The following is a 24,719-nucleotide window of genomic DNA, read 5'->3' as shown; positions in this document are numbered from 1 at the left end:
ACTAATATCATTACTTTTTAATTCACGGGTTGATTTTAGAATTTTTGGTTTCTACAATTTTAGTTGTTAAGGCTATGGTGTAAAACAAGTTGTAGTTTTAACCCTTAAAAAATAGGTACCATTGATAGCACCACTTTTCAAATCATAGATTGATGTTAAGGTTTTGGTTAGACATGTTATAAGGTTGTTAAGGCCATAGTTGCAAAAGTTGTTTTAAAAAAATGGTGTTAATGGTAGCACCACTTTTTCATTTGACGGTTGATTTTGGTGTTTATAACCTAAAAATATGGGTTTTTAGGGTGTTAGAGTTCTCATTTTGATTTCACAATTCCCATCAAATCCATAGATATGTTTTGAGGGTAAGAACGTTTAAATTTTTTCAATTTTGAAAATTTATAATGGATAAATGTAGTACTTGTTTTATTTTGACGTTTGTGACAAACATTATGGCAAATGCATTATTGTTTGAGGACATCAATTATTGATGATCCAATTAATACTACTATGTGATGACGATTTTGATGATTAGGGTTGATGCTGATAATGATTATATTTGTGTTTTTTGATATTATTATGTTGTGAGATATTAAGCTGTGAATGAACAAAAATGATGATTATATAAGCTATAATTCATATGTTGCTAATAGTTGCTTCAATTGTGACAAAGATTATGGAGACACATGGACACAAATTTGGTAAAGGATTCTAGTTTGAATGAAGAGTATTATTATTCTTTGAATATTGAATTATTATTGATTGACATGTTTTATAAAATACCGATGAAATGAAATAATGGAGGTAGACATAGGGATCATGCTTCACGAACGACTCACATATGTGTGATGAAGCTATACGAATGATTACAACTTTGTTATGAAGGGGTGGAACAACATATCTAATTCCACCTATTAGCACTACAATTGTGGCTTGGGTTGAGAAGTGGTAGTGACTTTTACCCTAAAGTTATGTGATACCATGATAGTTGGACCATGGACTCGATCATTCACAAAGAACAACTGAAGCACATTATTAAGGTGAAAGTCTTAATCCTTAGCAACTATTATTCTCTCAACAAGAGTAACTCTCCCAGTTAAATGTTGTCTTCATCGTTGCTTTTTCCTTACTGATGCAGGTCAAATAACATCTAACTGTAGGGTCTTCACAAAAACACATAAAACTGAATTGAAACTCACACCAAGCATATGCACATAAAAATACTCAACAAATGATTAATTAATCAAGAAAATATTTATAGGAGAAATCATGGCCTAATGATTGGCCTGTCATTCCTCACACTCACTCACACACTTCTACATACATCATGCCTCATGGCTCACATAAATTTATACAAGTGGATTAGAAGCCAAGGTAGGTTCTAGATCCCTAAACTAACTCCCACAATCTCTCATAATCCATAAAATCTCTCATCTAATCCTTTATTCTTAGATAAGAGCCAACTATCCCTTAAATCTATCAAACCTTCCAAAATACTCTCGAATCTTCTCCTATTTACAAGAATTATAATTTCCCCTAAAATTATAGAAAAATACATTAATTAATTAAATCCTAGCTTTCTAAACTAACTCTTCTAATAAACAATTGACCCAGGTTAGATGCACTTGCATCAGACTTCCTAGGTAAAAGAAAATCATGGTCTCCCGACCATCAATCTTCATAAGATGATAAAAATCCTCCTGGATCCCAAACTTTAGTTTGTCGCTGATTGTGTACTCCATTATGTTGTTGATGTTTTGTGGTTGTCCTTTCTTGTCTTCCAGGCTTCCAAACTTTATGTTGCAATTCTCCCTTCTCCTTGCTAATGGATGCTTGTTCTATTGTCATCAACAAGCTTTTGCTATCTTTTTTCCTTTCCACAATATGTCTCTTTTGGGATACTTTCACCATCAATTTTCTAATCGCTTCAATTGCCATATCCAACTTGTCTTATTGTTGGTAAAAATCACCCATTCTTTGTTGAAAATGACTATTGTCCTCCATGAATTCACTAGGATACCACTCATCTTCTATCATTCTCTGCCTCTTCTCCTGGAAGTCGTCCTTATTGCTGCCACTTTGTTGTTGCATTTTCTTCATTGAAATCTCGTCCTCATCCTCTATGAAATTGTTGTAGTCCATCATCATTTCATTTGCTTCACAACTTTTCTTTGGATTGTCCAACCAATCCTCTAAAAAATCCATTTCTGTAGCAACAAACTCCATATCTATGCCTTTGTAGACTTGCATAGGTTCCTCCAATGGTTCTTGAGCTTCCTTAATTTCCAACTTACTCTCGGTTTCTTACGATTCTACACTACCTACAAACATAAATAAGTATTAGTTTCAAAATCATGAGACTTGGAGGTCTCTCTTATGACTTCCAGCATCCCTTCCTTACGTAGTATACAATCCTTCAAGCTATCCACTGACTCTTCCTCATCTTCTTAAATTTGCTTATTGGTGTCCATATCCATACTTTCATCATCCTCGTCACCAAGCAATGATCCTTGCTCTGGTTCACAAATGTATATATTTGTCTAGAGTTTCTCTGCTTCTAAAACTTTCAGTTTGCGCTTCAGTCTTCTTCCATCAACTGTTTAATTGGCCATTTAATTGTTTGCTTTATTGCCCATCTGTGTCTCTATCTTTGTAACAACTCTATTAGCACGTCAAGTTGTGCCTTTAATTCGACGACCCTTTTCTCTTCATCAACAATGCTAACTGTTATGCTATCGTTGTGACTTTTCTCTTGATCCATCTTCATCTTATTTCGTGAACTTCACCTTGTTCATTGTAACCTGCAATTGGAATACTTTACCAAGTTATATCATCTGAACTTGGCCAATGGTTCACTTCACTTAAACCTTCTTTCTGACCACTCCTTTGTACTTTGTTCCCTTTGCTGCAAAAACTACAGTATCTCTTAAAATTGTCCTTACAACACTTTGACCAGACTTTGGGTGTTGGTCTCCAACGATCATGCACCCATTACATTCTAAATTTCCTTTTGACTTCAGACGTTGACATCAACTCTTCATTAATAAACCTTAGGTGTCGGTACAAACGAAAATGCACCCTTTTTTTATTACAATAACTTTAACTTGACTTTGAATCAAATTTTTACCTAGACTTTCAATTTCAATATAATCTTATGTTTGACACCTCACTTTGACTCTTCAAATTCACTAAACCTTTATGTGATTTTCTCACCATGTCACTCCCCACTAATTCTACGTCATAAAATAAAATCCATTGTAACGTTTTATAATCTTTCATGTGACACTTTACGATTTTCATAGACTTTCACCTCATTTAAAATTCATGAAAGAGTTTACCTTTTCACCATAAAAGTAATGTTCTTATAACGTGATTTTATATAAAGTCTGCATTTATAATTTTACCAAAGTATCACTTGGGTGAACGAAAAACGCCGCATGTCATGATTTCAGGCCTTGGTTTGTTCGATTGAAAGAATGACGTTCTCCATCACAAATCTCTTCTCGACACTTTTATCTGAGAGTATTATATTTCCTTGATAGCACAAAAAATGTCTTCAATAATTGTCGACGACTCTTTGCAACTATCAAATGTGTCAAAGTATCCAATATTCTCCTAATATGTGCCAACATATCAACGAAACATGCAATTATCAAACAAAATAACGTCTGCAAGAATTGAATCAAGATATCAACGAAACATGCAATTATCAAACAAAATAACCTCTGAAGAATTGAATCGGCACTTCCCCATATGAGGCTCTATAACTGGACTCAAAATCCGACTGCAATTCGACACGGCTCCAGTCAACAGAATTTGTTGGTCATGGTTAGAGTTTGTACAGTGAAGGCATCCTTAATCTCTTCGGATTTCTCTTCGATTCCCAGCACAAGTCTTCACATACGCTGGAGACTATGGCAACAACACAAGTCTTGACACACGCTGGAGACGATGGCCATCTTCATCGGACAGAAATTTCTCGCAACCTCCACCTCTTTCTAGATGTTTATATAATTGGTCGCTCCAACAATCCACACAGCGGTAACACAACGAGCTTCTGGAGTGGATCGACAATGAACTCATCCAATTTCTGGGTCAGGTCACAATGGTCTTTTATTTCTGTTGCAATCCTTTTCGCAACTATAGTCTACCATCAAGGTAACCTTGCTGAATTGGAAGAACCCTTCAATCAGTTTTGTGCCTTAGAGAATTCGAAAATGAATGGGTAACATGAGAGCGTTCCCATGAGCATGAAGATCCGCTGACAAGAAGATAAGAGAATAACTAGTTGTTATTGATTTTTTTAAAAGTATACAGAGACAGGTCAAATAACATCTAACCATAGGGTCTTCGCAAAAACACATAAAACTGAACTGGAACTCATGTCAAGCATATGCACATAAAATAATCAACAAATGATTAATTAATCAAAGAAAATATTTATAAGGGAAATCATGGTCTAATGATTCTCTTGTCATTCGTCACACCCACTCACACAGTTCTACATACATCATGCCTCATGGCTCACCTAAATTTATACAAGTGGATTAAAACCCAAGGTAGGTTCTAGATCCATAAACTAACTCCCACAACCTCTCATAATCCATAAAATTTCTCATCTAATCCTTTATTCCTAGATAAGGACCAACTATCCCTTAAATCTCTCAAACCTTCCAAAATACTCTCGAAACTTCTCCTATTTATAAAAATTACCATTTTATCTTAAAACTATAGAAAAATACATTAATTAATTAAATTTTAGCTTTCTAAACTAACTCTTCTAATAAACAATTGATTCAGGTTAGATGACCTGCATCACTTCCCCTCTACCAATTACAATATTTGAAAGGAAAACACTTGTGGCACCGAGTTCATTGTTAAAGGGCACAATTGACTTAAAACCCTTGGTATCATTGGATGAAAAGGTATTTGGACTTGAATTGACTTTAATAAATCCTTAAAAATTTGAGCATATGATTTATATATGTAAAAAGCAAATATTACCCTAATAATCTAAGCTTTAAATGAATAATGGTTAAAAGATTACAGGGGAAAAATAATTATAATATTACACTAGTAAACTTAATCAAAAGAAATCGAAAGAATACTTTATTTGAACTAACGTTTTAAAATAAACATACTTTAAATATTAAGCTGGACACCTCCTTATGATTAAAAAAATGTTTAGAGAATAAAAATGGATGAGTTAGAATTAAGTGATGATATCAAAAAATTAATTTAAAATATCTATTTTAATTAAAATAAAAAGAAACTACATGAATACGTGTAGAAATATAATACGTGATGCTGGATATTAAGAGTTAAAAATTAGAAAAATCTTAATATTGCCTTGAAGAACAAGTGACATTAACTAATATCACCATAAAATGAGGTTTAGTCTTGAGGAAAGAGATATTATGCTCCTTAATGCCGGATGGTTGTCTTAATTCTAGTGAAAATATCTTTTCAGGTTTAAGTTGAGCTTGTTTGAGAGTTTGGCAATATTTTAAGAGTAGAAACCTCATAAGCTTTTGGGGTTTTTCTCTACACTTGTTAGTAAATCTGTTCTCCTTTTACAGTCAGCGACATGAAATGAGAAATGAGAGTACCCATAGATTAGGCTGGATGGTTCATCGTTGAGTCAGCAACATTTGGACAAGTTTGCGAGGATTTTGACCCATCACAATGACTTCATCACACTAGAGTTTCAACAAATAACATTGAGACATGAAATTCAACCTTCGATGCAAGAACTAATGAGTGAAATGAATTTGATAATTGTTTAAACTATGAATTCAATATGTAATTTTTTTTTCTATTATCATTGCATTCATTATGCATTGGTTAAATAAAACTTGTTTTTTTATTTTTTTAAATTTAATCATGTTATAGTCTGATTAACGATGGTGCATACCAACATTCTTTTGGATTTACATAAAGTTCTTATAATTTATATACTCTCTATATATGGATTATTTTATTTTTAAGTTATTAATACTTTCTTTCTAATGCAATTAATTGAAATCAGGTCAAAACATATTCTTCTAAAACTATGATGTAGGGAGTAAATCCTTTGTTATTCCTCCTAGTTTAATCTTTCAAATCTTAGATATTATTTAGTGGAATTAACCGTGGCTAATAATCATGGATTCACAGAATGTTGTGCCCTATTTTTGTACAATTATTAATCTCTTTGTTCTAAAGCCACTATGACACACACACACACACACACACACACACACACACACACACACATATATCTAATATTTGTGTTGAATGCATCGTATAAAATATCATTTATTCTTATATAATGATGGTTAAATACTGAATATCGATTGTAGATTAAAACAATAAGATGTATGGTTAAAACTATGAAAAGTGAAATAAATTTAGAAGCCTAAAAATTGGTTTATATTCAAGACAATTCAACTCTGTAACTTGAGTCTTGGGTGGTTGAAGTTACTTTGCTAAATATTGGAGGGTTTCATCCTATAATGATTTAACTTTAGTGAAGGAAGGTCTCACAATACTTTTTCCCATGGAATAACTCTATTAATATTATAGTTAACAATGCTTGGTATACATTCTCACCATATTTCATGGTTTATAATAGTTTTAAACTAAATGATGATTGAATTTTTGTGAACATATCTCTATGTGGTATGCATGCCAACAATGTTAACAAGAACATTCTATGTTCCCAACCCCAAAATATACGTGCAATAACCTCTAAAATTCAGAGTAATGTTGTGAAGCTTCATTGAGGAAGCGGTGGGTGCATTAATTTGAGAAATTATGATGTACCTTTAATAACTTTACTGTTAGACATCAAAACTCTCTAATGTGAAGTTCCACTGCAAACTATCAAAATTATCTATATCATTAAATCTCATTGCAACGAACTTGTAATCAGTTTAGAGTAATCACTTAAGAAGATTAGTAGCGAGGATATTAAGAGGAAAAACTGCCAAATTGAGGAATGTCTCACTGGTGTATGTCTAGCGAATGGAAAATGAGTCTCTCCCTTCTTGCCACTTTTTAAATGAACTATCAATCAAAATCAATGTTCAGTAATTTCAACCTAAAATTTTAGAAAGAAAGGGAAGAGGGCGACCACTTTGATCAACCTGATTGGATTGAGTCACTCTAGATGTGGTTACTATATGTCTGATCCAAATACTGTTGATTCACTGAATTCTTCTTGGAGAGAGCCCATTGCATATATTTTACTGTTGAGTTGCTTGTAAGAAGTACCATCCATTCACTAGCGAGGAAAGGAGATTGATGAGAGGTATTTTACTTAATATTTTATGATATGATATGCATTGATAGCAAAGATAGTAGTGAAATCCATGAGGGGTAGACTAGTTGGTTTGTGCAGGGTTTAGTCCCCACCAAGTCATAGGTTCAAATCTCATGGGGAGGGGTTAAAGATGAAAGCTCCTTCCCAGAATTAAATTTAGCAAGGGGCATCCAAGCTTGCACAATCTCCATAATTGATCTTCTTCCATCTCATAAACATGCTAGCCCTGAGCTAGGATTCAACCTAATAAAAATGAAAAAAATGTAAAAATGAATGACATGGACAAATTTGGGGCTACATAATTTTGCTAATATTAATGTGCCCATTTGAGGAGATCAAGGGATATTCAACCTAATCACAAAAAAAGAAGAAGAAAAAAGTAAAAGTGAGTGACATGCGAGTTCTAGGTCACATAATTTTGCTAATATTAATGTGCCCATTTGAGGAGATCAAGGGATATCTTGGAAGTGGCAATTCGAGGAGATTTTGGAAATTTCCTACTGGCTTTCTCTCTGGTCCTGTCTTTTCCCCTCCTTGTTTACAATTGAAGATTTAACATTTTGGGTTATAATTAGAAATTCTAATTTGAGAATTAATTATTGTGCAGTAATTATGTATTCATTACTTGTGGATTTGATCAACTGATATATATATATATATATATATATATATATATATATATATAGATATGAAAAAGGAAAAAGTAAAAGTGAGTGACATGCACGAGTTTGAGTTCACATAATTTTTCTAATATTAGTGTGCCTATTTGAGGAGATCAAGGGCAATCTTGGAAGTGGAAAATTGAGGAGATTTTGGAAATTTCCTATTAAATTTCTCCTTGGTCCTGTCTTTTTCCCTCCTTATTCACAATTGAAAACTTAACATTTGGGTTTACAATTAGAAATTCTAATCGTAGAATTAATTACTACTCAATAATTATGTATTCATTACTTGTGGATTTGACCAGCTTTAACTTTGACCAAATAATAATTATATCCTTAAAAATTTATTTTTGGTCTAAGAAATTTGCTCAAAGTTCTCATACTCTAAGGAGTACCTGTAGTTCAACATCTTACTCTTCTTGAAACAAGGTCCTCTCCTATTCTAGTACTTCGCTTCCAAGGATGTTTATGTTTTCCCATGTTGTAGTAAGGGGCACGTTGTGGAATTTAATGAATACTAAGCATCTGTTAGATTGGGAACAAACCTTATTTTATTAGATTGTTGTCATGATTACGTAATCAATGAGGACATAGGAAAAGTAATGTTTGGTTTAGCTTTTATTCTTATTCTTTGATGAATGCAATGTTTTTGAAGGACAAAATATTTATTTAACCATCGTGGTTGGCTATAATACATGTATGAAGTTTGGTGATTTGTACATTACATATAATTATGAAAACATCCCCTCCTTAACAATACTTTGCATGATGATGCAGATACTCTATTAAGTCATTGAGAAAATCAATAACTGAGCTTCCCATGATGCACACGTTTAAAATAAGTTACCACATGGATGAAGTCTGCTAATATGTACATAACAACTAATTATGAAAACGTCCATCCTTAACAATACTAGGCACGATGATGCAAAACTCCAATAAGTCATTAAACAAATTAATAACTGAATTTCCCCTGAGGTATGCGTTTGAAATTTATAGTTACCACAAATAAGTCATTATTTGTCAGTTGAGGTCAAGTATCTTGAGTTAGATACATGGTGCTGATCAAATTCATTTAAGTTGATATGATTATCTAAAAAATCAAGTGAAATTATATTATGTTTAAATTGCATAGGTTAACTCCACCTTATTCAATTGATTTGTTAGCTAGTATTAAATCAACATTAATAAAAATCACTTTTGAATTTTTTTTCACTATAATAAAAATATATCTGTGTAATATTACAAAGCAATGCCATAAACAAATTAGATTTGGAATCCGGGTCTTGCTTTTAGGGCAATGTTGGACTATTCTTGGTTTCTAGATTTTGACCCTTCTATAGCAGTGATTACTAAGCTGCAATATGGGTCTGACTTCCTAATATAGCTGATCACTTATGACATTACTCATTTTTTGAGGGCATTGGAAATTCCCTGGGACATTTCCTTGCAATTGATGCTTTTCGTCGGCAGCTTGGGGTTTACACTTATGGCAGAATTTGCTTTGGAATCAATATCAATAAAGGGTTTCTAGACCAAATCAATCTAAGAATAGGGGATTTTCATTGGACCTAGGTTCTAGACTAGAAGAGTACTACTTTTCATTGTCGCTTATGTCATCAAACAGAACATTTACAAAATTCTTGTCCTCTTCTCAAATTTGAGCAGAAAAAAAACATTCATAATTCCATATCTAAAAGTTGGAAGCCTTGTGACTCGCCTCTTATGGAGAGAGAGGCTTCCTTTGATTCAAACATAGATGATGGAGGATCCAATGATGAAATGCATTCGATGGACAAGGTTCAGACTTCAACTCCTCAAAATTATCCTAAGGATCCTATTGTGAACCATGTTCCCTCGATAAGCATAGAGATAGTAAATAATAATGCTTCTTTTGGCGCATTGAAGCGAGCTCATGAATCAACTTCTTCAAACTTTGATAAGGATTCTCTTTCAACATGTAATGATATTATTTAGATTGCATTAATAAACCCAAATTTGGAAGGTTGGGTCAAGGTTTCAAAAAAGAAAGGAAAGAAAGGTTGCTCCTGGTACTTGCCCCAAATTCAATGATTCTCTTTTGTAATTTCTTTTTCTATTTATCTATGTTTGATTTGCTACTCCCAGTCTCATACATCTCAACTTTGCTCCTGTCAGTACATGGCACACTATAACAGAGAGAGACATGATTTCATATGATGCTTTTCATTTTTGATTGATCAATAGACTCTTCATAACTAACAACAAGAAAGAAAGAAAGAAAGATAAGATCTATAATCTAGAGTCCTAACTAGAATCCATGTGGGATCCACCTCATTCATGTAGCATAATTCACAAAATCATTCTCATAATAAAATAATAGATGTTTATATTTTTCTTCCAAGGTGATTATTAGTCCAGGAAGCATGATCATATTGATTCATATCCAAGTGTTAATGTTGCTTGTTACTTTTACCAAATAAACTGTTGGTGTATCAACCCATGTTTTGTTGAAAATGGTAACAAGAAATGTTAAAAATAACATCTAGAAATCCCAATTTAATTTGTCCTTGAACTAAATTGTGAATTAAATCGAAACTTTATTTTCATAGCAACTTGTAATAGTTAATTAAGTTAAATTGACTTAGGAATTCCGAGTTGGAAGTTTATCTAGAGTCATGTAGAGTGATCCCTAAATTTTAGGGGCCTAGGTTGAGTTCTTTTGAATTGTAATTAGATAACTCAGTCTATCTGAGTTATAGTAAGTTAAACTAGTTCTAACTGTTGGAGGAACTAGTAGAGGTCTAGTAGTGGAGTAGTGCACTAGTGCATCACCGGTACCACACCAGTTAACTAAAGATTCACTCATAAATAACTCATGCATGTCAGTTCAGAGTAATACCTAGTTGAGATTAGAGTTCAGGGACAGTGTACTATCAGTTTTATAATTTTCCGAGTTGTACAGATGGTGCATGCAATCAGTTGAGGACCTATGTTTGGATTGTGTAGTTATGGAGAGGAAATTTCCATATTAAATAAAGGCTAATTCTCTAAGGAATTGCACAAGGAAGTAGGGGTTTAGAAGGCTAGTAAATTGGCTAAGTGTTGGCTAGAGTCAGCCTAGTAAGCAAAGAGTTAGATTGTACTAGTGTAGGAATTGTTTGGGTTGAACATGCATTTTCTTCTCAGATCTTTTAGTTAATGCAATATAGATAGTCAGGGTTTTGAGTAGTTGCTTTCCCCAGAGAAATATTGTGTTATGTGTGATTGATATTCTTCCTTTTCTACTTATTGTTTTCATCGATAAATTTTGGTTTCCGATGAAGAGTAGAGTAGATTCTTGTCTTGTGTTTTAGCATATCAAATAAGCTGTTGAATCTACAATAAAAATATACATGGAATAAGAGCTGAAGACAATATAGAAAAGGAGAATTCAAGCTTGTTATGCATGTGAAAATAGACTTTGCAAGTTCATACTTTAGAGCGGCAATATGTCATTATACGGTTTGCAACTTGAGTATGCCTTGGAGGGAAGCTCAAATTACATAGCTTAGAAGGACATGATGGAGGCAATGTTGTAAGGCAATGACCTCAAGGAATTCATAGATCATGACATTCCTAAGCTTCCAACATCGGATGCTACAGATCTGGCTGAATGGAGAAAGTGTGTGGCAAAAGCAAGAAGAATTACCCTGGAAGGAGCTAGAGATTATATTGTCTCGAGTCTCCATGGTAAGGATACTTCGTACTCAACGTGGAAGGCAGCGATGAACCTGTTTAAAAATAGCAATGACCATAGGAATTTGGCATTGAAGGACAAACTCAGAAAGATCAATATGGAGAAAGGAGACTCAATTACAAAGTACTTGACCAAGTTCACCCATTGTTGGGATGAGCTTGGAAGTGTAAGGATTATTGTTGCCGAAGATGATATGGTGACCCTATCTCTTCTAGGACTTCCCAAGAGTTGTCACAATTATCGGGACTCTGTCAATGGGAGGGAGAATATGCCAGATTGGGAACGACTGTGGTCGGATTTGGTACAAGAAGATATTCGGCAGAACACCAGAGATGGGACCTCTTCCAAATAAGTAGAAAAGGACTTTTCATTGGTGAGTAAAGAAAAGAAAGCCAATGGAAAAAAGTCCCAAGGTGAGGTGGATGGAAAGAAGAAGGACTTGTCAAAATTCAAGTGTTTTCACTATCACGAGTATGGGCACTTTGCAACGAATTTCCCACAGAGGAAAGCAAGCAAGAAGGAACCTGCAGTTGCAGCAACACCAATCGGTGAAGCTTTAGCTTCACAATTAAAATTTTATTTCACTCTCATTGCATGCATGACCAACACTGTAATGGGAAGCATGTGGTATCTCGACAACAATTCCTTGTTCCATATGATGGGGAATAGATATCTCTTCAGTGACTTTAAGGAGAAAGACCTCAAGAAAAACATAGAGTTTGGAGGTGACGTGAGGTATAGCGCTACCAGGATTGGTACAATTACCTTTTAGAGGGAGTCTAGCTCCCCTCTCAGAATCACATATGTGATATATGTTCCAGGACTAAAGAAGAATCTTGTTTCCGTCACGGTATTGGAAGACCGTGCCTATGGTGTGATTTTTAGTAAGGGAAAGGTTTTCCTTAGACACATCGCCATGAGACAGGTAAAACATATCGGTGTGATAGTCAAGCACTTGTATGCACTTGAGGTACAAGATGCATGCAAAGCCTTGAGGAGCAAGGCAAAGGTTAGAGACTAGGTGGTTGAGAGGGAGCATAAATCACCTCTCAACATGCAGCCCTAGAAGCAGTCTCAAAAATATGTGGAGCAGCCACATTTGGAGAAGCAGAGAGGAGACCGAGTGGAGACATCCACTCAAGCAAAGACCTCTAGTAGGGGGAAATTTCAAGCCAAGTGGGCAGAGGGAGCACATGCATCCATAGCTCCAGGTGAGAGGTGGTGCGATGTGAAGTATTAGTCCCAAGGGTGCAAAAATTTGGGTAGGGTCCATTGAGAGGTTTTGTCTCATGGATAATTACCTTGCTACGGGAGCCCACAAACACAGTAGCAGGATGGATCAATGGTGGTTGATGCAGTCAGATGTCAGAGTGACAAAGGAAGAGGATAATAATAGTCAGATATTGGAGAGCACAAAGCAGAGTTGACAGCAGTGTATGGCACAGACACAGAGTCAATAGAAGTGCAAAGTTTTCAGTTGACATAGGTAGAGATAGTAGCAGTCAGACACCTTGGTGACAAATGCATCATATTGATTCAGGTTGGATGCTTTTTTCAGTTTCAGAAGTTGCAGTAGCAACAACAGTAGAGAGAAGTGTTGCATGCAGAACATTCAAAGGTACCAGATCGGGATAGAGTTGAATTCCTTTCTTGAGTGCCGAAAATGGCAACAAGAAATGTTAAAAATAACATCTAGAAATTACAATTTAATTTTTCCTTGAATTAAATTGAAATTCTATTCTCATAGCAACTTGTTGAGCCTCATAATTGCTTATTTTTGACACCCTTTTTCCACATATTTTACTCCTTTTTGGTCATCATAATCACTCAATGGGAAACAAATCACAGAATCTATGGCATGGTAGGCATATAAAAGTCTTGTATTTCATAAGTTAATAATGTTCTTTATTATTAGTCTAATATTTGTTTTAGCTACCGGATTGGGATGATTCTACAATTAATGTCTAATTCTACAGCTAAGTCCATTGTTTCATAGGTTCTAAGGCACCAGCTGGAGCGAGAAATTTATGGGAAGATAGCGATCAATGCACTCCATGATTGCTTCCTATCGTCATGAACTAGATCGACAAAGGAAGATTCCAGTTACGTGGTCAAAGACAAAAGTCAACTCTGTCAGCTACACAGATGAGCGAGGATAGATATATACGCCTAATGATTTTCTTTGCTAATAGAAAATCATTAATGAATTTCATTATGATATATCTCATAGTTAATTTTAGTATTTTATTAAGTGAAGCTAGGCTTGAAGCTTTGAACATTTAATGATACGAGCTTCATAAAAAGACTTTGTAAGCAAATATAAAGACAATGATTTTTGTTATGTGGCAGTGAGAATTAAAAACTCTGTTTTCAATTCAATTATAAATAATCCTTCTTATTTCGATGCATGGTTGATTGTTCAATTGGATCTCATGACCATCTGCTTGTGGAGGGCCCCCTCAAGTAGTAAGGTTCTCTTATGGTTTTAAGTAGAATTTTCTTATATCATTTCGTAAGCTTATTTTCTGGATGCATCCTAGAACATTTTCCTTTGTTGATTTTTGAGTTAAATAGAAGCAATGTGATTGTCTTGTTAACTAATTTTCTTTATTGATTAAAGAGCACATGAATTGAGTTTAATGAGTAATGATAAGAGCAACGAGAGTTTGGATTTAGAGTAAAATTGTAATTCTTAAAAACAAAGGATTTGATTACCGATTTTATTTTAAGCAAGAGTGATTTATGATTTTGAGCAAGTGAGAATATATTTTCAATTCATTTTAGATTTCAATGCAAAAGTGTGTTATTATGATAGGTGATTTTATTCCTTTAGAAAATTGAGTTTCTTTCAAAGCATAATTCAGACATATAACAGAGAGAGAGAGAGAGAGAGTGTGTGTGTGTGTTTTTCTGAATTAAAGTTCATTTACAAGTGTGAGATTGATTTATAATTCTGAGACTTTCGTAAGTTGTGTGGATTTCATAATTAGATATAGTTTTTAGTGCAATTAATTTTCATATGTGTGCGATTGATTTACTTTTATGCAGAATTGTGAAAGTTTCTTTTGAAGTAGAGTGTGATATTTTTCATAAGTAATCTTTGATAAAAGAGTGTGATCATTTTATTTTCTAGGAATAATTGCTTTACTCATGTGCATTCCAATAACTTAAGTTAGAATCTATATTTCGATAACTTAGTTTAATTTAGAGGTGTGAATAACCAAGGACTTCTAACACATACAGTGCACTTATACTTCATCAACCTACTAGCCCTGATCGATAATTTATACAAGTAATTTAAAGTTAATTAAATTACCAAACATTTTGGCGGCATTTCCAGGGAAGTGTAAATAGGATTCTTTCTTTTTTAGTTAAAAAAAATGATATGCATAGGGAAATATATTTTAGAGGTAGATTTGTATGTAGAGGTAAAAGTTTAATTCCAACAACATCACTCACTCCACCACGACCTTGTAGTGCTACACCACCCACTCAAACTCATATTCCATCATTTGCAGGCAAACATAAACTTCCTGAGCTACTTATATCCGAAATCTAACCTATAGGTTCACCAACCTCATCAACTGAAGCAATACTAGAAGAAGAAGATCCTACATCCCCAACACAAGGAGCAGTTTTCCTATCTTCAACTAGATAAAGACTTCTAGGACAAGAGCTAGAGATCCCTAGTGAAGAAGAAGAGGAATGAACTTATTTTAACTTACCATTGATAGAAGAGCAAAAACTAGAACAGCTAGAAGAAGAACTAGAAAAGCCAATTTTGGAGCCCTATATTAGTTCTGAAGAATCTATAATGGATGGAGAAGGGGAAGGGGAGGTACATAATGTTAATGGTGAAGAACCTAGGATTGGAGGAGGAAGAGGAGGAAATAGAGGTGGAGGAAGAGGGAGAGGAGAGGTAGGGGAGATCCAGAACCCTTTGGATTTATTATCCTCGATGAAGATACAACAACTACAATGAAAAATATCTCTCCCTCCATCCATCCAAACTTTCATGGATTAATAAGTGAAGATCCTGAAACATTTCTCTTTGAGTTTGAAGTCTTGTGTATATCTTATGATTACTTGCTTGACCCTTAAAAGTTGATATTGTTTCCAACAACTCTTAAGGTTGCAACATTAAAATGGTTTATGGGCTTAGGAGCACATTCTATAAGAACATGGGAAGAAATGAAAACTACATTCTTAGAGAAATATAAGGATTATTGTATGCCCCACAATCTTAATGACAAAGTCTTTAAAATGAAGTAGGAAGAAGATGAAAACCTTGAAGATTTCGTTGAAATATTTGCTTATAATGTTAAAAGGGCTAAAATGAATGAACTAGATGAAGAAAATTTGAAAGCTCTCTTATTAAAATCCATCAGAGATGAGTGGATTGATCTCCTCAATTTGATGGGTAAGGGAGATATTTCTCAGTTATCATTTGGAGACATTTGTGAGTCGTGCATACGCATTTGAAGAGGTAAGGCAAGAACTGAAAAAAATTCCAAGACATCCTCTCATGTCTAGAATTAATAAATATGTAGCTGCGACTGTAAGTAGGGCTGAATTAGGGAATTTGCTTGGAAACTATAAAAAAAATATTTGGGAAGTCTTAGTGAAAAAATAGATACCCTTCAAGTGAAAAACAAGAAAAATGCTAAAAATGCAGCATTATCAATCTTTTGTCCCAAATGTAGGAAGAAACATGCTCTAAGAGAATGACCTCTTGATTTAAAAAGTGTAGAAACCTGTGTTATATGTGCAAAAATCATGATACAAAGGAATGTCCTTCAATACCAGGTCTTAAAGTAGTTTATCAAGAGAAAATAATACGAAATCAGATAGATCCTCTCTGTTTTATTGCTAAGAGACCATGGAAAAATTCACAACCAAATATGACTCAGGGATTTAACACTCAAGCATTTGCACAACCATCACGAAACATTTGGACTGCACCCATGCCTTGGCAATCTTGGCCTCAACCTTGGGCACAAGGATGGAAAAATCCTTATGACAAATATCCTCAATATTAACAACCTTATCCTGTTTTTGCACCACAATATTTTCCTAACATGTTCAACCAACTCAACCTCAAAATCCAAATCCACAACTTTCATTATATTTCTGCAAAGACCAAATCAATTTCCTGCTCAACCACTTCCAAATCCAAATAATAATAAAAATTCACAACTTGTTTACAGTATGGAAGGAAAATTTACAAACTTACATGATAACTCCACTAGATCTAAATAATGTCCAACTTAGATCTGGTAGAGTATTGGAAAAGAAGTCCCCGAAAATTGCTATTTAGGAATATGAAAAAGAAAATGCCACTGAAAAAGAAGAGCCTCTCATTGAAAAAGAAAAAATTCAAAAACAAGTCACCCCTACACATTATGATGACATTCCAACTCCTATTATGGAACAACCTTCAATATCTGTCTCAAAACCACCTTTTCCTGAAAAATGAAAAATTGATAAAGGGGTAGAAAAATAGATTTTATTGGCTGATTATGATATGTTAGATGAGCTGAAGCATTTTTGTATAAAAATTGCTTTGGTACAAGCCATTAAGGAAATACCATTTTTTTCAAAGACAATTAGGGAGTTGAGTATTAAAAGGCTAGGAAGAAAGAGAAAAGAAATCAAAAGAATTCAGTTAGTTGGAAAAATTGCATATATCATGATGGGAAAAACAACAATTCAGAAATACCTTGATCCAAGAAGTCCCATTGTGAAAACACGTATCAATGGTATTGAAATTCCAAATACATTGATTGATTTAGGAGCGGCTATAAACATCATGAGTAAACAAACTATGAATCAATTGAAACTTCCTAATCTTCAATATACACCTACATTGTTGCAATTAGCAGACACATTTATTATTAAATTTGATGGTGTATTAGAAGACATATTTGTATCCTTATATTCTTGGGAGTATCCTATTGATTTTATGATTCTAACACCCAAGAGTAACTTAGGAGGACATCCATTGATTCTAGGAAGACCATGGTTAGCTACAACTGATGCTTTTATAAGTTATAGATCTGGTGATATGTTTATTTCTGATGGAAGTTCAACAAAAAATCACATTATATCCTCCTGCAAAAACAACAATAGAAGTAGAAAGTGAAGAATGAATAGATGATGATATTGATATATGACCAATCTTTGTTACTTCACAAATAGATGAAGAAGATCATATTTTGAATTTAATGGAAAATAATGAGTCTTCCTCATATTGTGAATCTAATCAAAGTTTTCAAGAACAATGCAATATTGAATATTTATCATCTCGTCAATTATCTTTACATTCTATGGAAAAATTTGGCAATTCTCCAATAGAAATCTTCCCAGAAAAAACCTTGAATATCAATAATAATCTGGAAGAATTTCAAAAGAAAGATTTAATAAATATGTTACAAGAACATTCCTTTGCTTATGCATGGGAATATACTGACATGAAAGGAATTGATCCTAATACTTGTATACATCATATTTACATTGAAGAAAATGCTAAACCAATCTAACAACCTCAGAGAAGAATGAATCCAAATTTGAGAGAAATTGTTAAAGAGGAATTACAAAAATTGTTAAATGTGAATTTCATTTATCCAATATTAGATAGCTAGTGGGTTTCAACATTGGTAGTTATTCCAAAGAGAATGGAAAATGGCGAGTATGCATTGACTATAGGGAATTTAATCAATCTACCTTAAAAGATCATTTTCCACTTCCTTTCATAGATAAACTTTTAGACGCATTGGCAGGAAATAAATATTTCTCATTTCTAGATGGTTTTAGTGGATATAACCAGATCCAGGTAGCTCCATAAAATCAAGATAAAACCACTTTTACGTGTCCATGGGGAACCTATGCCTACCAAGTACTTTATTTTAGGTTGTGTAATGCACCTGCAACGTTCCAAAGGGCAGTTTTAGGAATTTTTTTTGATCTAATTCATGATTGTGTGGAAGTTTACATGGATGATTCACAGTTTATAAAATTTCTTTTGAAGAAGCTCTTAAAAAATTGGAAAAATTTCTCATTAGATGTAAGGAAGCAAATATCTCATTAAGCCATGAAAAATGTTTTATGATGTTTACTGAGGGGATTGATTTAGGACACCATATTTCAGGAAATGGAATTAGAGTGGACACATCTAAAGTAAAAGTTATTTCTAAATTGTCAATTCCAACTTGTCAACGAGATGTTATAAGTTTTCTTGGTTTTATTGGCTATTATAGAAGATTCATAGGAAACTTTACAAAAATTGCATCTCCACTTTTCAAATTGCTCACAAAATACTGTGAATTCAATTGGAGTTCTGATTTCCAAAAATCTTTTGAAACATTGAAAGAAAATATTTATGAAACACCCATTCTAAGAGGGCCAAATTGGAAATTACCTTTTCACATTTCAACAAATGCTTCAGATACAACATTAGGAGCTATACTAGGACAAAAATATTTAACTCCTTATGCCATTTACTATACCAGTAAAAATTTGACTCTTACAAAGTTAAACTATACTATAAAAGAAAAAGAGTTTTTAGCTGTTGTCAACAAATTCAGACATTACATCACTGGCTATGAAACTTTTGTACATACAAATCATTCTGCAATTAGGTACTTAATGAATAAACCAATTACTAATGACAAATTTACAAGATGATTATTGTTGTTACAAGAATTCAATATTACTATTCTGGATCGATCTGGAAAACAAAATACACTTGCTAACTTTCTATCTAGGATTCAAAATGATAATAATGATATACCTATAGAAGATAAAAATTCCTGATGAATATCTTTTTGCAGTATCTATTAAATCTCCTTGGTTTGGAGATATTACTAACTATTTGGCTACAGGGAAGTTACCATTATATTTGTCTCCTCCAGAGAAAATAAAGGTAATTCAAATTAGTGTGTGATCTTACTCATTGATAAATGGAGATTGTACAAAACATGGTTAGATCTTATTATTCAAAGATGTGTCAGAGAAGATGAAGTGCCAGAAATATGAAAGGCTTCTCATGATGAGCCATGTGGAGGACACTTCGCTGACAAAAGAACTTCTTAGAAAGCCCTTGTTTATGATGTTATTGGTCTTCCCTTTTCAAGGATACCAAAGAATATGTTAAGAGATGTGATAGTTGTCAAAGAATATGGAACCCCGTTCCTTCAGATGAAATGCCTTTGTAATCTCAGGTACTCATTGAACCTTTTGAGAAATGGGCTCTAGATTTTGTTGGTCCAATTAATCCACCATCTAAACAAAAAAGGTACATTCTTGTTTGCAATGATTATGTTACACAATGGGTAGAAGTTAAAGCACTTTCTTTTGCTACTGAAAATGCTGTAGTTTCGTTTCTTTTCGAGGATATTTTTACTTGTTTTGGTGTCCCAACGGAAATTGTGACAGATCAAGGAACTTAATTTACATCCAATTTGGTACAAAAGATAATGGAGGAATATAAAATCAAACATTGAAAGTCCACTCCATATCATCCACAGGCAAATGGGCATGTGGAATCCACCAATAAAGTAATTGAAGCAATTATTACCAACACTATGCATCTACATAGAACAGATGGGGCAGAAAAGCTTCTAGAACCTTTATGGGCATACCGTACCACTTGGAGAAACACTACAAGACATACTCCATATGAATTGGTTTATGGGAATCAAGTCTTATTTCCTATTGAGTTCCGGGTAAAGACCTTCAATACAACTGTTAAATTAGGTCTTGATCTATCTGAAGCACAAAAACAAAGACTGGAGAAGCAGAATGAACTAGATGAGATAAGATAGGATGTTATTCAAAGAACCAAAATAGTTCAACAAAAAATATCCAGGTGGCATGAATAGTACATAAAGGAAAATAAATTTTAGCCAGGATATTGGGAATTACTTTTTGACTCAAAGTTTAAAGAATTTCAAGGAAAATTTCAAACTCATTGGCTTGGGCCTTATGAGATTGAAACTGTATTTGATAATGGTGTGGTCAGGAACAAAACCATTGATGAAGAAAGAGTGACCTTCCTTGTAAATGGTCATTGATTGAGAATTTACCACAAGTCATTGACAAAGGAAGAATTTGTTAAAAACCTATAAGATAATATTGATTTGAAGATGATTAGGAAGGGTTTTGCTTTCTCTCCAACTTGATTTGTAAAGATTTTTGTTTTCTTATATATATATATATATATATATATAGATATATATATGAAAACCAACTCTGTCGGCATGTTTATACAGAAAATCTAAGGTGAAAACCAAGTAATTTTGGCACCCTAAATTTTCTTTTTCAATTTTATTCTAATTCCCATTCTTTTTGTCCAAAATAAGTAGCTACATAATCGCTGAGAATCTGCAACTTTGATGAAATTCTACAACTAATATTGACAGGAATCACCGATGGGAATGATTGAAGATTTTAGCAAAAGGAAATGATCGAGTCCACAGTGGAAGCACCTAAGGAAAACTTCACAAGAACAATCAAGTATTATAATCACAAGTTTGAGGGTATGAAAATATTGGATTTAGTAATAAAGGTAAAAACATAACATTATGAAATAATATAGACATTGTACCACCATTCGAAATAATGATTACTGTTCTAACTTCGGATTGAGTTATAAATATCATGTCATATCAATGAAGTTAGCCCAAAAATCCCATTTTCCATTCATCATCACGCAAACACTTCATTTTCGAAACCCTGCTTCATTGATAATTTCGCTCGCTCGTATCCATTATACTCTATTTCTCAAGAGCTATTTCACTCATTTCCCTGACCTGTTTCACTCATCTCCATTTTCCATTTCACTCTCCTATCCATACTCATATTTCTGAACCTAATACCATTCCAAACCCTATCAAAGAAGCAATTGTGAAGCGAGACTTTGCCAACATGGGAGTCATTGTTAGAGTAGAGCCGAACAGAAAGAAATTTATGGAAGGCTACCCATAGATCAAGCAAATGCTATAGCAAGTGCAGTGGCTATATTTTATAGAAAAATTTGATGGTTGTGACAGAGAGGTAACCAAATAATTTGCTTGGGCCTTTGATGGAACTGAAGAAGAAATTGGTGACATCAAAATTGTTGTGACACAGTCCTTCATGGCCAAGGTGATTGAACTACCTATAATTGGTGAAAGGTGGTTCAAAAACATGGGTATTGAAGGGAATGAATGGAAGGCGTTTATAAAGAATCCAGGTATGGATACTATTGTTTTTAAAAAGGGTATTCCGAACACAGATCTAAAGAGTAAATGGAGGCATTTACTGTTAGTGATTCAAAAGTTCATTACTTGTGAGGGTATATTTGGTAGCATGTTTTTCTACCGTGTTCGTTTAATGATTCACTTTATTGAAGGAAATGAAATCAATTTACCTTATTTTCTACTTAATAGCTTGAGGAAGATGTCTAACAATACACAAAGAAAAATCCAGTCCATTGAAAACACTCTATATCATCATGGTCTTGTAAATATGCTTATTGAAGCCCATCTTTAGAGTCCAGGAGATAATTGGGAGAATTTTCTATTTAGAAATCATTTTAAATAAGTTGAGCAAGAAGAACTAACTAGCAATAAGATAAGGATAAGTAGAAGAAAATTGTCTGAAAACCCCACTGATAACCCACCTCAACCAGAGCAACATTCAGAAGATGAAATTCCTCTTGCAAATGTTTTAGAAAATCTAAAGAAGAAAATTGTTAAAAGAAAGAAAGTCAGTGAAGAAGAAGAAAATGCATCCAAGGAGAAGACATAGGAAACAAAGAAGGCCACTACAGAATAGAAGAAAACTCAAAAGCAAACTCTTCGCTCATCTACCACAAGGAGAAGCGCAAGACTTAACAAAATGGTAAAGGAGTCGTCTAAAAAATTTACAGAGTTTGTTAATTTGGAAAAGGAGGAGGAACCAAAGGTTCCATCACCATCTTTATCACTAATGTCATCACCAATTGATAATCCAGTGAGAAGAACACCAGAGGTTGACCCAGTGCAGTAGGAGATATATGACTATATTGAGTCTCTAGAGAAAAAGGCTACATAAAAGGCATCTTCTTCTTCAATTCAAGAAAAAGAAATTCAGTCTCACAATCCATAAGAACATGTAATTGTGAATAATTTGAAGCAAGAAATTTTTGAATTAGAGACACTGAACAAACATCTAAAACAAGAACATGAGACATTAAAGGTGCAAAATGAAATTAAAAGAACCAAAAATGATAACATTCCGTTGCATCTGAGATTATGGTATGAAAAGAACAAAAAGTTAAAGGATAAGAAAAATTCTCTCAAGAGGAAGGTTATAAGTTTGAAATACAAAATTTTGATGAAGAAGCCTAGGATGGAAGTTGCTAAGAAGAAGGTAAAGAAAACGAAATTGGATGTTCTAGCTCAAGATTCTGAAGGAGTGCAGTGATAGAGAAAGACTATCAATTTTGAATTTTTGCATGAGGACATGCAATGACCTCCATGTGGGGGAATGTTGGGCCTCATAATTGCTTCTTTTGACACGCTTTTTCCACCTATTTTACTCCTTTTTGATCATCATAATCACTCAATGGGAAAAAAATCACAGAATCTATGGCATGATAGGTATATAAAAGTCTTGTATTTCATAAGTTAATAATGTTCTTTATTATTAGTCTAATATTTGTTTTAGCTACTGGATTGGGATGATTTTGCGACTAATGTTTAATTCTGCAGCTAAGTCCATTGTTTCATAGGTTCTAAGGTTTAAGCTGGAGCGAGAAATATATGGGAAGATAGCGATCAATGCACTCCACGATTCCTTCCTACCTTCATGAATCAGATCGACAAAGGAAGCTTCCAGTTACGTGGTCTAAGACAAAAGTCAACTCTGTCAACTACACATGTGAGCAAGGAACGATATATATGCCTAACGATTTGCTTTGTTATAGAAAATTGTTAGCGAATTTCATTATAATATATTTCATAGTTAATTTTAGTATTTTGTTAAGCGAAGCTAGGCATGAAGCTCTGAACATTTAATGGTACGGGCTTTATAAAAAGGCTTTGTAAGGATACATAAAGATAATGATTTTTTTTATGAGATAGTGAGAATTAAAAACTCTGTTTTCAATTCAGTTATAAATAATCCTTCTTATTTCGATGCATGGTTGATTGTTCAATTGGATATCGTGACCATCTTCTTATGGAGGGTCCCCTCAAGTAGTAAGGTTATCTTATGGTTTTAAGTAGAATTTTCCTATATAATTTTGTAAGCTTATTTTCTGGATGCATCCTGTAGAACATTTTCCTTTGTTTATTTTTGAGTTAAATAGCAACAATATGATTATCTTGTTAACTAATTTTCTTTATTGATTCAGGAGCACATGAATTGAGTTTAATGAGTAACGATAACAACAATGAGAGTTTGGATTTAGATTAAAATTGTAATTATTAAAAGCCGAGGATTTGATTACAAGTTTTATTTCAAGCAAGAGTGATTTATGATTTTGAGCAAGTGAGAATATATTTTCAATTCACTTTGGATTTTCATGCAAGAGTGTGTTATTATGATAGATGATTTGATTCCTTTAGAAAATTGAGTTTCTTTCAAAGCATAATTCAAACATATAGTAGAGAGAGTGCGTGTGTGTGTTTTTATAAGTTAAATTTCATTGTACAAGTGTGAGATAGATATATAATTATGAGATTTTCATAAGTTGTGTGGATTTCATAATTAGATATAGTTTTTAGTGCAATTAATTTTCATGTGTGGGATTGATTTACTTTTATGTAGAATTGTGAAAGTTTCTTTTGAAGCAGAGTGTGAGATTTTTCATAAGTAATCTTTGATGAAAGAGTGTGGTCATTTTATTTTCTAGGAATAATTGCTCTACTCATGTGCATTCCAATAAAGTAATTTAGAATCTATATTTCGATAACTCAGTTTAATTTAGAGGTGTGAATACCCAAGGACTTCTAACACATACAATGCACTTACACTTCATCAGCTTACTAGCCCTGATTGATAATTTATGCAAGTAATT

The sequence above is a fragment of the Pinus tabuliformis genome, chromosome X (assembly GCF_031772625.1).
Source record: "Pinus tabuliformis cultivar Carrire ecotype Pingquan chromosome X, CPIR1, whole genome shotgun sequence".
Lineage (NCBI taxonomy): Eukaryota > Viridiplantae > Streptophyta > Pinopsida > Pinales > Pinaceae > Pinus > Pinus tabuliformis.
Note: the sequence above shows the minus strand (reverse complement) of the source record.